Here is a 16702-nt window from a genome sequence, read left to right on the forward strand (position 1 = left end):
GGTCTAGGAAGTTCCATATGCCAAGGTGTGGCTGAAAAAGAAAAAAAAAAAGCTATCTTAGCTTTATTATCTGAGTTATTTTTGTTTCTTTTTATTTTATGTTTATACACTTCAAAGTTTAAAAAATAGTATCCTATAGCTTTGGAATATAAATGTGAACAATGACTGTTGTCAGTTGATTACTGCAGAAATTTTACATTTTGAATAAGCTGAAGTTTCATGTTGTCTTCAGATATTAATGAAAATATGTCCATTTTTTAATTCCATGAATACCTGAAAGTCTATGATGTGAAGTTCACCATGACAATTAACTCTGGGGTTTGGTGGTTAGATAAGCCAGGCATGGTTTCTGCTCATAAAATTATAGTTTTTTGGCTGCTAAAAAAAAAGCGCTATATCATTTGTTCTGTAATTTATTTTCAGCCCGTTTATATTTGTTGAAGAGTTCAATACAAGAAGGAAAACTCTTTCACCTAGATGATATTAGGGATTGTTGACTGAGGAGGAAGTGTTAGGCTGCTCCTGGAAGGATCGCAGAAGAGAACAATGTTAGATGTTAGTTATATAGAGGTGGATGGACACCAAAAAGAACATGGTGGAGCAGCTTTTCTTTATCAACCCTCACCCTTATTTGTCATGGCTTCTCAAGCTTATTGGTGTCTGGTCAGCACCGTGTAATCCTTCTAGATCCTCTTCCACAGGTACCTGATGCCAGCCTCCACTACCAACCATCCTTATAGTCAGTGTACATGCTCTTATGATACCTTAATAATTCAATGATAAATTAGCTTGAATGCATTCCCTTATCAATAAAATCGCCTACCAGTCCCCATCTTATAAGTTGGACAATAAATTTCACCTAAATGTGGGTAGTTTGAATATCTCATATTATGACATCCCCATACCACTTTTTTAATGATAAATATTTTAAATATGTCACACAACAGCCTTGCTTTACATAGAATTGCCCATATTTTTAAGTTGAAAAGGAATTTTGAGCAAGAATATATATATGTATATGAATTACACTTATTTATTGAGGTATAGTACATATACTGAGAATTGCACACATTGTAAGTGTACACCTCAATGGATTTTCAAAAATCAAGCTCATCCAACTAACAACCAAGTGAAGACACAGAACATTAAGGGCACCTCAGACACACCACCCTGTGCTCTGTACCAGCCATAGAAATGCTCCTATTGGACTTTCCATCACTTTAAGTTAATTTTGCCCATTTTGTAAATTAAATAAATGGATTCATAGTGTATATACTTTTTGGTTTCTGGCTTCTCTTATTCAGGATATTCATTTTTAAAATATACCTTCATTGTAGCACTTTTATATATCATATAATTCACCCATTTCAAGTGTACTCTTGGTAAATTTACCACACAATGCAGTTATCACTACTGTGAATCAATTTTAAAACATTTATATCACCGCAGTGAGAGTCTGCATACTGATTGTTGTTAACTCCCATTTCCTTCCCCACCCTAGGCAATGACTACTCTATTTCAGTCTCTATAGCTATCCTTAGTTCATTATTTTTAAAGCTAAAACCTGAATATTTGAAATCAAGTTAGATTTAGTGGGTGTTTCAGTCAGGATATTATCAAAGAAATATGAGCAGTTATTTCTGAAGGCATGGACATAAATATATTGTTTGCCTTTTGAATTATCTTGGACTCAAAGATCATGAATTGAGACATTTAAAAAAAAAATACCGTTTAGAGTTTTCTACGAAGGGAAGATGTTAAATGTCTAAAATAGGAGTATTTTTCTTCTGTTTAAATGAGTGAATTAAGTTTTACTTTCGATCTCCCAGCAACATTTTAGCATATCCCTCATTTTTACGTGCCATAGTCATATCAGGAACATGCGGGGGGAAAAAAAGAGGCAGGGAGAGAGAGAGGGAATTGTTTCTCATCTTCCTGAAAAAGTTGTTTCAGTTTAAATGGGTACCACTGCAGGGCATTTTACAGCATAGAAAAAGGTCTTGTTTTTGCCATATCCAATCCTGGTGAAGTTAAGAACTCTTCCAATAGCAGCAGAAGAAATGGCAGTGGAGTTTTTGTATGTATGTAGCTGAGTCATTGTTCTGTGATAACTGTGTGTATAGACATGAATTTTTCAATGTGAGTATACTCCTTTACTCCTTTTACACACTTTTTTATGTTGCATCTTGTACTTCTCTTATGAATTATAACAGATCAAAAATAATCCTTCATTTTAGGAACTTTTCCATTGATTTATATTCTAATGCAATAAAATGAGTGAAAGAACAGATAAGCATAGAAACTAGAACTCATTTCCTTAAGTAATACTGTTTTTATGCATGTTTGTTAAGAAAACACAAAGAAAAGTGGGGCAGGAAATGGAAGAAAGAAGGGAGAGAGAAAACTCCCACTGCCAAAGTCCAAAAGTAGAAAATAGGGAGGGACTGGTAAGTTTCTGTCTGGAAAACATTCATCTCTTGCTTTCTAATATTTTGTCCCAGTTTAAACTTGAGAATGTACATTTGATAATATTCTACAAAAATACTTCCTAGTATTCCTTTCTATTAATTTACTTTTGAATGAAATTGTCACCTATGTATAGTTTGAAATTTAAAAATTTAGTTAATGATTCAAACATTTCAGGATAGTTTAGGATTAAAGTTAAAGGGAGTTGGGCTGGCTGTCTCTTATAGGCACCTTGGAGAGAATTAACCCTTTGTGCAGCTATTCTCTAAGCATCATTTATGGAAATTCAGAAACCCCAAGTCCTTTCTGGGGATTCTACAGGGTCAAACCTATGTTCATAAAAATACTGACATAGTATTTGCCTTTTTCATTGTATTTGACGTAGACATTGATGCTGAAAAAACAGTAGTAGGTAAAACTGCCAGCATCTTAGCAGGGATGAAGGCAGTAGCAACAATACGTTTTTTAAAATATCTCAGTTATTTTAATTTCCAATATGTTAAATATCGATAGATAAAACTCACATAAACTGATAGTCTCTGTGTATCTTAATAACTTTAAGTATTAAAGAGGTCATCAGACAAAAACTTAGAAAAATTGATGATTTAAGTTATTTTTCATTTTTTGTCCTCATTATTTTTATGTTGAGTAATATTTTGCTTATTTTTAAAATATCTAGACTTTCTCTATGAATGAATTATTTTTGAAGGAAAGAATATTTGTATGTTATATAGTAGCCTCAGCTAATATAGAACTAAATGAGAATTAGATCCATCGCTGGAAAATTACAAACATCATTTTCTGTCCAGACCCACTCACATGATTGGTCTTTCAAAAAATTATAAAAACCTGCTTAAAGTAAAAAATATGAGTTCCTGTGGTGGCACAGTGAGTTAAGGATCTGGCATTGCCTCTGAAGCAGCTCAGGTCAGTGCTGAGGCACTACTTCGATCCCCAGCCTGGCACAGTGGGTTAAAGATGTGGTGTTGCCACAGCTGTGGTACAGATTGCAGCCACAGCTTGTATTCAGTCTCTGGCCTAAGAACTTCCCTATGATGTGGGTGCAGTCAAAAATTTAAACAATTAAAAAATAAAGTGATTAAAACATTAGAAACTTAGAATATCTAATTTTAAAATGAAAAACACTACACAGGTTAATAAGTATGGTTTTGGGGGAGGGGAGAGACAGCCCTTCCATGATATTATTCTCAACACAAATATGTTGGAGGAACTAAATTGATAAGTGTGTACAATGGGAAAAATAGTTTTCATTTTAATGTGTCAGTTATGTCAATTTTCTTTCTGAAGAACAGTCTTGTAAAAACAGAGTTTAAGAAACTTTGGGCATCTGTTTCCTGGCATTCTTTATATTTTCTGAGTTCCTTTTAATTTAGCAATATTAGCAATAATTCCAGGGCCTGTAGCCATTAGTAAATGCATTGGCAAACAAACTAAACAAAATAAACCTTTAAAAACCCTCAATAAAAATAGAGTGAGAATGATAGATTTACCTGGAATTTGTCCTGTTTCACCTTTGATTTATGAAACAAAAGAATTATTTTTTTCATTCATAGTTTACGATCATCATAGTTGTTTCCCCACCTCTAGCTGTTTAGAAATTTTACATTCTGTGGTCAGAATGTAGGACTTGACATCTTGTATAAAATGTTTAGAAGATATTACCAGGGGAGGAAAGATAAAAAGTTTCTGAAAATTAGAGGATATAGGATAAAAATACTGAAGCAATTATCTTGAGTACAGCTTAAATTCAAATGGAAAAGAACTAAGCGGATTTGGAACATGAATGCTGTCACTGATTAATTGGCTATCACTGGACTCTGGAGGAAAATAAGTGATATTTAGCAGATATTTGGAATATATACTTCAATTTCTCTTTCATTACAATGATTTTAAGGATTGCTGAGGGAGTTCCCATCATGGCTCAGCAGAAACCAATCTGACTAGGATCCATAAGGACATAGATTTGATCTCTGGCCTCACTAAGTGGGTTAAGGATGTAGTGTTGCCATGAGCTGTGGTGTAGGTCACATATCTGGCATTGTTGTGGCTTTGGTGTAGGCAGGTAACTATGGCTCCAATTTGATCCCTAGCTGGGGAATTTCCATATGCCATACGTGGGTGCAGCCTAAAAAGACAAAAATAAACAAACAAACAAATAAGCAACATTGTTGAGGATATTGGGGGAGTGGCTTTAAAAGTATTTTGACTGCCTTTCATTTTCCTTTTTTTTTTTTTTTCTTGATGAAGAGGCTAAATATTTACACAGCATTAAGAAATTTACCTCAACTTAATTACTTATTATAAGATGATGCAGACACATATGCTTTCTTTGACTTCAAAGTCCATAATTCTCTCACCATGCTTTTTTTTCTTCTTCTAAGGCACCAAGAATTTTTTTTTTCTTGTTTTAATTGAAGTATAGTTGATTCATAATATTGTTAGTTTCAGGTGAACAGTAAAGTAATTCAATTATGTATATGTTTATTGTTACATTATTCTCCATTATGGGTTATTAGAAGATATTGAATACTGTTCCTTGTGTTATATAGTAAATCCTTGTTGCTTATCTATTTTGTGTATAGTAGTTTGTATCTGTTAATCTCATACTTCTGATTTCTCCCCCTACTCTCCCCTTTGGTAACCATAAATTTGATTTCTAAGTTTGAATCTATTTCCGTTTTGTATATGGATTCATTTGTGTTATTTTTTAGATTCCACATATATGTGATATTATATAATATTTGTCTTTGACTTCCATCCTTCGCTATGTTAATCTCTAGATCCATTCATATTGCTGCAAATAGCAATATTTCATTCTTCATTATGGCTGAGTAATATTCCATTGTGTGTTTGTGTGTGTGCATGTGTGTGTGTGTGTCCTATCTTATTTATCCATTCATCTGTTGATGGCCATTTAGGTTGCTTCCCTATCTTGGCTATTGTATATATTTCTGCCATTAACATCGTGGTGCATGTGTCTTTTTGAATATTTGAGTTTTTATCTTTCCCAGATATATGCCCAAGAGTGGGATTGCTGGGTCATATTTTCACTCTATTTTTAGTTTAGTTTTTTTTTTTTTCCCTGTCCTTTTGCCTTTTCTAGGGCTCAGGTTCCCAGGCTAGGGGTCGAATCAGACCTGTAGCCGCTGGCCTACGCCAGAGCCACAGCAACACGGGATCCGAGCCAAGTCTGCAACCTATACCACAGTTCATGGCAATGCTGGATCCTTAACCCACTGAGCAAGGCCAGGGATTTAACCTGCAACCTCATGGTTCCTAATCGGAGTCGTTAACCACTGAGCCACAACAGGAACTCCTCTATTTTTAGGTTTTTAAGGAAACTCGGAACCATTTTCCATAGTGGTTGTACCAATTTACATTCCTACCAACAGTGTAGGAGTTCCCTTTTGTCTGCACCCTCTCCATTTATTATTTGTAAACTTTTTGATGATGGCCATTCTGACAAGTGTGAGGTGATAGCTCATTGAGGTTTTAATTTGCATTTCTCTGATAATTTATGATGCACTGAGATATTTTTGGTCACAAGAAATAGTCTTTCAGAGTTCCCATCGTGGCTCAGTGGTTAATGAACCCAACTAGGAACCAGGAGGTTACAGGTTTGATCCCTGGCCTCGCTCAGTGGGTTAAGGATCCCATGTTGCTGTGAGCTGTGGTGTAGGTCGCAGATGCGGCACAGATCTGGCATTGCTGTGGCTCTGGCACAGGCTGGCAGCTACAGCTCCGATTGGACCCCTAGCCTGGGAACCTCCATATGCCTTGGGTGTGGCCCTAGCAAAGACAAAACAAAAAATAGTCTTTCACTTTTTTAATAAATCAGAAAAAGCAATTGAAATATTCAAATCCATTCACATTTTATGTAATTCAATATGTTGGTCAAACAAGAATAGGAATTTAATGAAAGCAACCTTACAAAATTGATCAATGTAGCCATTTAGTTTGTCTTTAGGAAAATACCCCTCTTGCTTTCTGATTTCACCTTTATCTAGAGTTGTAACATCTAGGATATTTTGAACTTGAATAAATAGGAAGCATATTCTGTTGTTACTAATAATAATACCTGTTAGCATGTATTGTGTGCTTTTTATTTGCCATAAACAAATAATTTACCTTTCATTATCTCATTTATTCCTCTCAATAACACTAAGAAATACACATTTTTATCTCTCCCACTATACTAATAAGTAATTAAAACACATAGAAATTAACTTGATAAAGAATTTATTTTAAGCCAATACATTTGCCTTATTTGAGGAATTTGGAGGTTTATTTACCCCAAGGATGATGAAATGGTAAAGTTTTAAGATTCATTGAAAACTGTGCTCCTGGAGTTCCCGTCGTGGCTCAGTGGTTAACGAATCTGACTAGGAACCATAAGGTTGCGCGTTCTGTCCCTGGCCTTGCTCAATGAGTTAAGGATCCGGCGTTGCCGTGAGCTGTGGTATAGGTCGCAGACGCGACTCGGATCCCGCGTTGCTGTGGCCCTGGCATAGGCTGGTGGTTACAGCTCTGATTCAACCCCTAGCCTGGGAACCTCCATGTGCCGCTGGAGGGGCCCAAGAAATGGCAAAAGAAAAAAAAAAAAAAGACGAAAACAGTGCTCCTGATTATGACCATGATGGTGAGACAAGTAACTCATTTCCTCTCATGGAAACACTTAATCAAATACTAGATTGGTTTGACTCAGGTTTTATTAATAGCCGGTTACAGTCATGCATGCATTTTCACTATTAATATTTTTGATAGAAATAATGTAATTGTTGTGAATCAGGAATTTTGCAGCCTCTCAGTCCCTTTTTATTTGAATCAACTATGTTTATAAGGTGTTTTGTATAATATTATGCTTCTTGGGAAAACATGCATGGGTATAACAAAACTGTTTACTAAATAGTCCAGTTATAACCATATATGAGCAGTATCTTTGAGAACTTTTATGAGCCAAACAGTGTTCCAAGTACTTTACATGAATTAACTCATTTAATTCTTCCTTTACTCCTGAGAAATGAATATTATTGTCATCCTTCCTTTACTGAAAGGGAAACTAAAGCACAGAGAGTTTAATTAATATCCCAAAGTTATATAGTTACATGGCAAAGGTGCAGTTTTAACCTGGGAAATCTGGCTACAAAATCCATGATAACTACTACAACCTATTGCCTAGAGTGCTTTGTCTAAAATATGTGCTATTTTTAATAAAAGGATTAACCCAGGAGACAAGGATGAACCAGTCACTATTCCTAAAAAGAAAGTACACATATGTGTGTGTATGTACAGTGTTAGTAGTTGGTTGCCATATTCACATATAAATAATGAAAACATGACATGGAGCTTGTTCAATTATATGACATTTATTTTCTGCCTTAAGATAAGTTTTCAGGAAAAATCACTCAAGTATGTATGATATAACTGTTAGTAAAAAAAAATTGAAACTGTATTTTGTAATTTTTTTAATGTTTTAGAGTTTAAACAATTTTCTATAGGAGTACTTCAATAAAGGTGAACTTATTAGTAATAATGGGGAATAAGTTGAAATTTGTATGGTGTATGGAAAAAACAGATATCACTTAATGTACCAACTTTAGAACAGTGAGAAACTAAATACATCACAATGTACTATGAAATGCTTGTAAATGAGAAAATGTATCATGCTGGCCTTTTGTAGTCAAACTTGAATATAAGTAACAGGGAACATTAAAATTTTTAATGTTTCATGTAACAACATTTATATAGCATAGATCTCTATAAAGCTTTTGATAAGTGTTATAAAAAAAGAAACAAGATCTTTATTTGTACTAATGTATGGTAACTTTATTTTAATAGAAAGTTTTATTCGTATTTAGTATTTCCATTTTATTTTTCATTTCCTGACAGATTGTGCTGAAAAGAAATGGTCAACTTGCCTCCATGCATACTCTATTAGACACAGGTTTTAACTAATTTATCGTTTCTTTATTATTAAGAATATGATTAAATAAAGTATAGTTAATAAACTACTCTTGCATAATATATTTTGAATCTTCCCATTGTGTTGGGATGATTAAATTAACTGTAAGAAAAATGTTATATCCTAAGGTATTGGGGAATAATCATTAATCTAATATTTGTTAATAGGAAAAATACATTAATTGATACCACTTTCTGTAGATTTGATATTTACTTTTTCACATGTGTTTCAGGAAAATATGTAAATCATATTTATACATAGCTAGGCTTGCCAAGTTGTAAAAGCAAAATATTTTTTTTTTCATGCATATGTGCTGATTTCCTTATATAAATATTTGTTTAAGTGCTTTGGCTCAAAAAGACTTAGGTCTTTCCAAAAATGCTAGTACCAATGACTATTAGTACTATCAACCTTGTGAAAATAAACATTTGGAGCTCTTTCTTGCACTTCTTAGTGTATTGAGGAATGAATATTTGGAAAAGAATACAATTCTACAAAAATATTACAATATAGAAAGAGAAATGCATGTTTTATTTTATCTTTTAATTAATTAATTTATTTTTTGCTTTTTAGGGCTGCACCTGCAGCATATGGAGGTTCCCAGGCTAGGGGTTGAATCAGAGCTGTAGCTGCTGGCCTACACCACAGCCACAGCAATGCAGGATCCGAGCCTTGTCTGTGACCTGCACCACAGCTCACTGGCAACGCTGGATCCTTAACCCACTGACAAGGCCAGTGATAGAAACTGTGTCCTCATGGATGCTAGTCAGATTTGTTAACTGCTGAACCATGATGGGAAAGCCAAGAGAAAAACCATATTTTAAAATTAATTTAAAAAGGCATTGCAAATAGCTATTTAATACAATATTACCTTTGTAAATAAACATGTACCTATACTTTCAAAAAAGTAATAAAAAAGACAAGAAGAGATGGTTATTACAAAAGGAGGAAACTATGGGTTTGAAGGTGACTAGATGATAATTAATCTTAAAAATAACATTTTCAGGTAAAATTATTGCTGTTGAATTATTTAGAGACACACTGAAGTTCCCAAACCTTCACCACTGATCTAAACAACTCTGTACATCTTAGATTTAATAAGTATACTCCTATAGATTTGAATTTATCAAATACAGTAGAGTAGTGTTATATGAAAGATTTATGACTCTTCTACCAATAAGAACATCTTATCAAAGACAGTATTCTAATATTATCTCCTTATTTTTTATTTCATAATAATAGTTTTTGTTTTAATTTCGTAATCATGCCCAACAAGGCCTGGCAGCGTGCTACATCCTTGAACATTTCTGTTATGAATATGTTATATGTGAGATTCTAATATATAATCTATATGTTTCTAACCTAGATACTGCTTTTTATTATCTTATTTCTCTCCCCAAACCAAAAATTTTGTCTTTCCATTAGTATATGACGTAAAAATACCTATGACTAATTTCATTGTTTACAACCTTCTAGACACTGTGAATTATATCTATGCAGTATTTTTGGAACCAGGTTCACAAAAATGTACTCTTTTTTCACAAAATTAGTCTCTGAAAAATTTGTCCTAATAAATACCCTTTCACCTTTCCAAACAATACAAGTAGATCATCCTTGTCTGAGGGGATATGATTCTGAATTACTTGCTAATAAGTTCAGTTCTCAGAAAGAAAGAAACAAACAGAGTCCTTCAGATGACTCTCCATTCAATTATTTCCTCCAATAACACTTCCCTGCTGTGGCATTAAAAAAAAATACCACACATATAACAACAAAATACGTATAATCTTTCAGTGCAAGTCATAGAAGTGGAAAAGCCTAAGTTAATAAAAGCAGCACAAGCCCACATGGATATTGGAATAGAATATGAGCCTCCTTCTGCAAACTGACAGGAACAATGTGTCTCAGTGTAAGTTGTGAGGTACATAACATATCTCAAATGCTACATCATTGTATGTAAAGGAAAAGATAGTTCTCCATTTGATATAATGAAAAATACATATTTGATAGCTGTAATTGCATTATAAAAGAATGTCAGCAACAAATGACAAAAAGGAGCTACACTCTAATTTCCTAGATCCTTTTTGTCTGTTGTACCACAATTTCTTGTGGAAAACAATTGAAAAACATGGTTATAGAATGAACTCAGTGTATCCTGAGAGTGGCAGCTTTGAAACTATTATGCCAGCAGTGTTTGCATATATATATTTATTCACACACATACACAAATACAAATAGATGAAAACATAACTTCATAATTTCTGAGTTACAGGTGTATAGAACATTTATGATACGTATTTCTTAAATGCAGATTAATTTTAAGGAAAAAGCAATGTACTTACCCTGGAGTCTATTGTTATCTAATGGTTCAAGGTTTCAGAAGATTCACTTTTTCTATCATTTATTAAGAAGTAGAGGAATATGTTTTTCATCCATTTATTTGATTGTTCAATTTTAAAATATTTTCTGTGTCAGGAAGGTAGAGCATGTTTATTTTAGTTTACTATTGGTGGTTGTGGTGCTTAAATAGATAAAATGATTAATCCAGGGTTGAATGTGGTCCTGCACCTTTAAGTCTAATTATATACACATTAATCTATTTTCATAACTATTTTATTTGGAAAGCAGATTGACTCATTTGGTATTATGAAATAAAAATATGTCTCTCATTTATTGTCAAGATGAAAAACACTTACTTTAAATTCTTTAGACTTTACATTTCAAAAATGAGATATTCAACATTGGTATAGAGGCTTTGTAAGAGAAAGGTGTCTCTTGCAAGAGTTCCAAAATGATGCTAGCTTTAGGAAGATGTTTAGAAACCGGTCCTGTACTCTTCAGATACATATGCCTCCTCTTGTAGGTTTAGAGCATGTGCTTAGAAATCTCGACAGGCACACTTTGGTTTGAAATCCAAGCCATGTGTCATGGTCCACCTCGCTTCTCTGAGCAAGTAAGAAGTAAAATACTTGCCTCGAAAAGCCTTGAGGATAGGAAAGTTTATGTTTTCTCCCATGCGTAACAGTGCAATGCTGAAGCAGTTATTTTTTTATAACTAGAGATACATGTTTTTAAATCATCCTCTATTGCTGAATAAGAGGTGTCAGTGTGGATTTTGAAGTTTGTTTTCCTATAAAAGTCACGAGAGAAGTGTTTAAAGAATCCCTGTCTCAGAAAGAATCTCTTTCCATTATGTATTTAGCAGTACATCAGCTGCATGTTCCAAAGAAATTTAAGATGCATTTACATTTGTAATTTTTTTTTGCTATACTTATTTTAATTTTTTTTTTAAATTTCATGACCTCTGGATGAAGAGTTTGGTTTTGGGAAATCCCTTAAAGCACATGAAGTTGAACTTTGAGTCAGAAAGTTTTTTAAATTTTATCTTGGGGCTTCCATTTTTTTAATAATGATTTTTATTTTTTCCACAGCTGCTTTACAGTGTTCTGTCAATTTTCTACTGTACAGCAAGGTGACCCAGTCACACATACATGTATACATTCTTTTTTCTCATATTATCCTCCATCACAAGTGACTAGACATAGTTCCCAGTGCTATACAGTAGGACCTCATTGCTTATCCATTCCAGAGGCAATAGTTTGCATCTATTAACCCCAAATTCCCAGTCCCTCCCACTCCTTCCTCCTCCCCCTTGGCTGTTCTCCATAAGTCTCTTCTCCATGTCCATGAGTTTCTTTTCTGTGGAAAGGTTCATTTGTGCCATGTATTAGATTCCAGATATAGTGACATCATATGGTATTTCTCTTTCTCTTTCTGATTTACTTCACTCAGTATGAGAGTCTCTAGTTCCATCTGTGTTGCTGCAAATGGCATTATTCTGTTCATTTTTATGGCTGAGAAATATTCCATTATGCATATATACCACATCTTCTTAATCCAATCATCTGTCAATGGACATTAAGTCTTTTCCATATCTTGGCTATTGCGAATAGTGCTGCAATGAACATACGGGTGCATGTGTCTTTTTCAAGGAAAGTTTTGTCTGCATATATGCCTAAGAATGGGGTTGCTGGGCCATATGGTAGTACTGTGTATAGTTTCCTGAGATACCTCCATACTGTTTTCCATAGTGGTTGTACCAATTTACATTCCCACCAACAGTGCAGGAAGGTTCCATTCTCTCTACATCTTCTCCAGCATTTGTGGACTTATTAATGATGACGATTCTGACTGGAGTAAGTTGGTACCTCATAGTAGTTTTGATTTGCATTTCTCTACTAATCAGGGATGTTGAGCATTTTTTCATGTGCTTGTTGGCCATCTGTATATCTTCCTTGGAGAAATGTCTATTCAGGTCTTTTTCCCATTTTTCCATTGGGTGGTTGGCTTTTTACCTGTTGAGTTGTAGAAGTTTTTTTGTATATTTTAGGGATTAAGCCCTTATCAGTTGCATCATTTGAAACTATTTTCTCCTATTCTGTGAGATGTCTTTTTGATTTTTGCTATGGTTTCCTTTGCTGTGCAAAAGCTTGTCAGTTTGATTAGGTCCCATTGATTTATTTTTGATTTTATTTCTATTGCTTTGGGAGACTGACTTGATAAAACATGTGTAAGGTTGATATCAGAGAATGTTTTGCCTGTGTTCTCTTCTAGGGGCTTCCATTTTTTTTAAGTTTTGGGACCTCAGGCCTCATTTCTCTAGTATGCATGGTCTTTTGTCCCTGCCCCTTTCCTGGCTTTATAGTCCTATGTAAGAATGCTGTCACTGTCTTACTTTGCAGTTATCTCTGAAGATAAGAATTATTCCAAGTTCAGGAGAAGCACATGCCTCAAAATGAGCCAAGGATGCTTACCTAAATTTTATCTGCATGTTCCTTACAGAGAACAAGAGAAGCAGATGCTAGAAATAGATTTTAGATCAAAACTACCCACTCTAGCTCTAAAGGCAATTCAGAATTTTATATGAAGTATCACAACATTATTTACACTTAATAGGAATAATATTAGGTGTCCTACTGTATAATACATTACAGATATAATCAAGGCTATTATTATTTCTTGAAAGTGTTTGCTTCCCTCTTAGGGGTTCTTCTACATACTTACAAGAGGCTGTGTTTTGAACCATGAAAAATGTCACCAGCTTGACAAAGACTGTGGCTTAGAAATGTTTTCACAGATTGTTTCTTTAGACTTGGGCAATGAGTAATCAAAGTTTGAAGATTTTCTCCCTTGTATATAAGTGATGTATTTCAAATAATCATCTCTGTGGATTTTTAAGGAGGTCTTGTGAGTTTGGTTTCAGCTGTGTCATTTCCTCCTGTCAATATTATTGAAAACATCTTGATAGACCACATAAAGAATAGTCACCCACACACTGTTTACATTAGAATTAACGGAGATAGAATGTTAGGAGGGATTCTAGGCAGTGTCATCACCCCAGCATTTTCCTTGTAATGAAGTAACCAGTACTGTGGGAAGCCAATTACATTTTTAAACCCAGCAGGCAAAACTGTGGAATAGAACTAGTTAATGTCAGAAGGAAGAGTTTGAACACAAAATTTGTTACTATTGAAAATGATAAATTCTCTTGTAAGGAAATGCCTCCTGGACAATCTGGTCTAGGAGCTTAGAAAAGTCAAGGAGTCTTTCCAAATTTGTAGCACCATGTGTTTTCTAGTATCACTGGACACTTTGTAGACCGAGTTTGTGAATCCTAAATAGGATCAAAATTCTCCTTCTCCATAAGACTAGGACCAGAATTATTTTTAAAAAGAAAAAACAAGGAACAATAGCCATTTGCAAAACTAAACTTGCTAAGACTAGGACCAGAATTATTTAAGTAGATACGTGCACGCACACATACACACGTGCGCACGCACACACACACACACACACACACCCCGTCTCATAGGTTTGGCAATAAAATAGCCATATCTCAGCACTGAGATATTTTCAGAAGGGAAAAAAAAAAGAAAAAAGAGGCTATGAAGCCTAAATAGGATCAGAATTCTCCTTCTCCATAAGACTAGGACCAGAATTATTTAAGTAAGCGTGCATATACACACTCACACACACACATATATACATACACCACACACACACACACACACACACACACACACACATACACACATATATATTCTCATAGGTTTGGGAATAAAATAGCCATACCTCAGCACTGAGATATTTTCAGAAGGAAAATAAGAAAAAAGAAAAAAAACAAGGAACCATAGCCGTTTGAAAAACTAAACTTGCTAACTCCAATCCCTCTTAGTTTTTTCCCTCTTTTCCCTAAAAGTCGCCTTTGGTTAAATGGAACCAATAGCTAAAAATGGTTACAAACCTGGGAGGCACATGACTAAAAATAAGAAAAGAATGCTCACCAAAAATAAATTTGTAAGTTCTTGACAGAAAACAAGAGAAATAAGTACTGGGGAGATAATCAAAACTATCAGTCCACTACTCCAAAGGAGTTCAGTATTTTATGTGGAATATGGTAAAATGGTTTTCCCTTTACTGGAAATAACGGGGCCCATCACAAAGACTGGGAATCTCAGGATCCTTCAGGTCCCTGCTCTGACCTCTCCCCCGCAAGAATCAAAGCAAACCAAAGAAGAGGAACATTGTTCCCACATGATAGTACTTCAATTTTGAAGGAAAGAAAAGCAGTGTCTCTATTTCAGTCTCATAGCTTTGGATGCCCTGTGATCTGACTGGAGATCCTGCATGGAAAAAGAGACTTTTGGCACTAAATTTGAATTCAAATTTTAGTGTTGTTGCAACTTTTGCTTAGGCCTTTGCAGATTCTCCTTCACTTTGTTTCTGACCTGAGGCTTAGGCGCTGCCTCTGTGTTGGCACCAGCCCTCCCTTCCAGGTAGTTGAGGTCAAATTGATGAAGGAAAATGGATGTGGGAAGCACTGGACAGGCTTCAAATGAACAACCTCTAAAATTAGGCATTTTTTAAAAAGTCAGTGAAAAATTAAAACTAGTGAATTCCATATCTAAAAATTTTAAATGTTTAAAATTGTGTAATATGACTTAACAGAAAAAAGTCTTAAAACAATGTGGAATCAGAAATGATTCTGTCTTCTCCCTACTCTAGTTCAAATTGCATTTTAAAATTTGATAAAACAATTCCATATGTTCCACCATAAAAATAATTGATATAGTTTTTATAGCATCCTAATATCTCTTATTAACACATATACTAAGTGTATCATTGTTAGATATTCCATAGTAAATGGTATGATTCATTTGTAACAGAAAAAAATATATATATATAATATATTGCTTTTAGTAGCAACCAAACACTTGAAAATGATTTTTCATATTAAAAAATAAAATAAAAATAAATAAAAATGTATTATAAACTCACAATGTCTATTAATCTACCAAAAATTAGGAAACTTGTAAACTGGTACAGCCACTATGGAGAACAGTTTGGAGATACCTTAGAAATCTATACATAGAACTTCCATATGACCCTGCAATCCCACTCTTGGGCATATATCCACACAAAACTCTACTTAAAAGAGACACATGCACCCGCATGTTCATTGCAGCTCTATTCACAATAGCCAAGACATGGAAACAACCTAAATGTCCATCGACAGATGATTGGATTCGGAAGATGTGGCATATATACACAATGGAATACTACTCAGCCATAAAAAAGAATGACATAATACCATTTATAGTAACATGGGTGGAACTAGAGAATCTCATCCTGAGTGAAATAAGTCAGAAAGACAAAGACAAATACCATATGATTTCACTTATAACTGGAATCTAATATACAGCACAAATGAACATTTCCACGAAAAAGAAAATCATGGACCTGGAGAATAGACTTGTGGCTGCCCTGGTGAGGAGAGGGAGGGAGTGAGAGGGATCAGGAGCTTGGGGTTATCAGATACAACTTGGAATGGATTTACAATGAGATCCTGCTGAGTAGCACTGAGAACTATGTCTAGATACTTATATTGTAACAGAACAAAGGGTGAAAAAAAAAATGTATACATGTAAGTGTATCTTGCCCCCATGCTGTACAGCAGAAAAATAAATAAATTTTAAAAAAATTAGGAAACTTACTAATTACAGGGAGAAAATACTGTGCACTAAAATGGAAATCAAGAGTTAACTATTCCAGGGAGTTCCCGTTGTGGCTCAGCAGTAACAAATCTGACACGTATCCATGGGGATTGCAGGTTTGATCCCTGGCCTCACTCAGCAGGTTAAGGATCCAGCATTGCCATGAGCTGTGGTGTAGGTCGCAAACACAGTTCAGATC

The 16702-nt window shown here is 34.5% G+C and overlaps 1 protein-coding gene and 1 long non-coding RNA gene across 51 annotated transcripts in view; one reads left to right on the forward strand and one right to left on the reverse strand.

Moving 5' to 3' along the window:
• The window catches only part of ADGRL3 (adhesion G protein-coupled receptor L3), an 812688-nt gene that overhangs the window by 383719 nt on the left and 412267 nt on the right, over window positions 1-16702 (forward strand). The window lies entirely within an intron of this gene.
• Window positions 4705-7919, reverse strand: LOC146400821 (uncharacterized). Its single transcript, XR_014812612.1, has 2 exons — window positions 6239-7919; window positions 4705-5569 (listed from the first exon to the last, which is right to left on the reverse strand). It is a non-coding gene; the product is annotated as an uncharacterized LOC146400821 (long non-coding RNA).

Source organism: Sus scrofa, chromosome 8 (assembly GCF_054392235.1).
Source record: "Sus scrofa isolate SSC_HxYL_T2T_F1_AM1 chromosome 8, Sscrofa_HxYL_maternal_Yorkshire_Landrace_v2.0, whole genome shotgun sequence".
NCBI classification, from domain to species: domain Eukaryota; kingdom Metazoa; phylum Chordata; class Mammalia; order Artiodactyla; family Suidae; genus Sus; species Sus scrofa.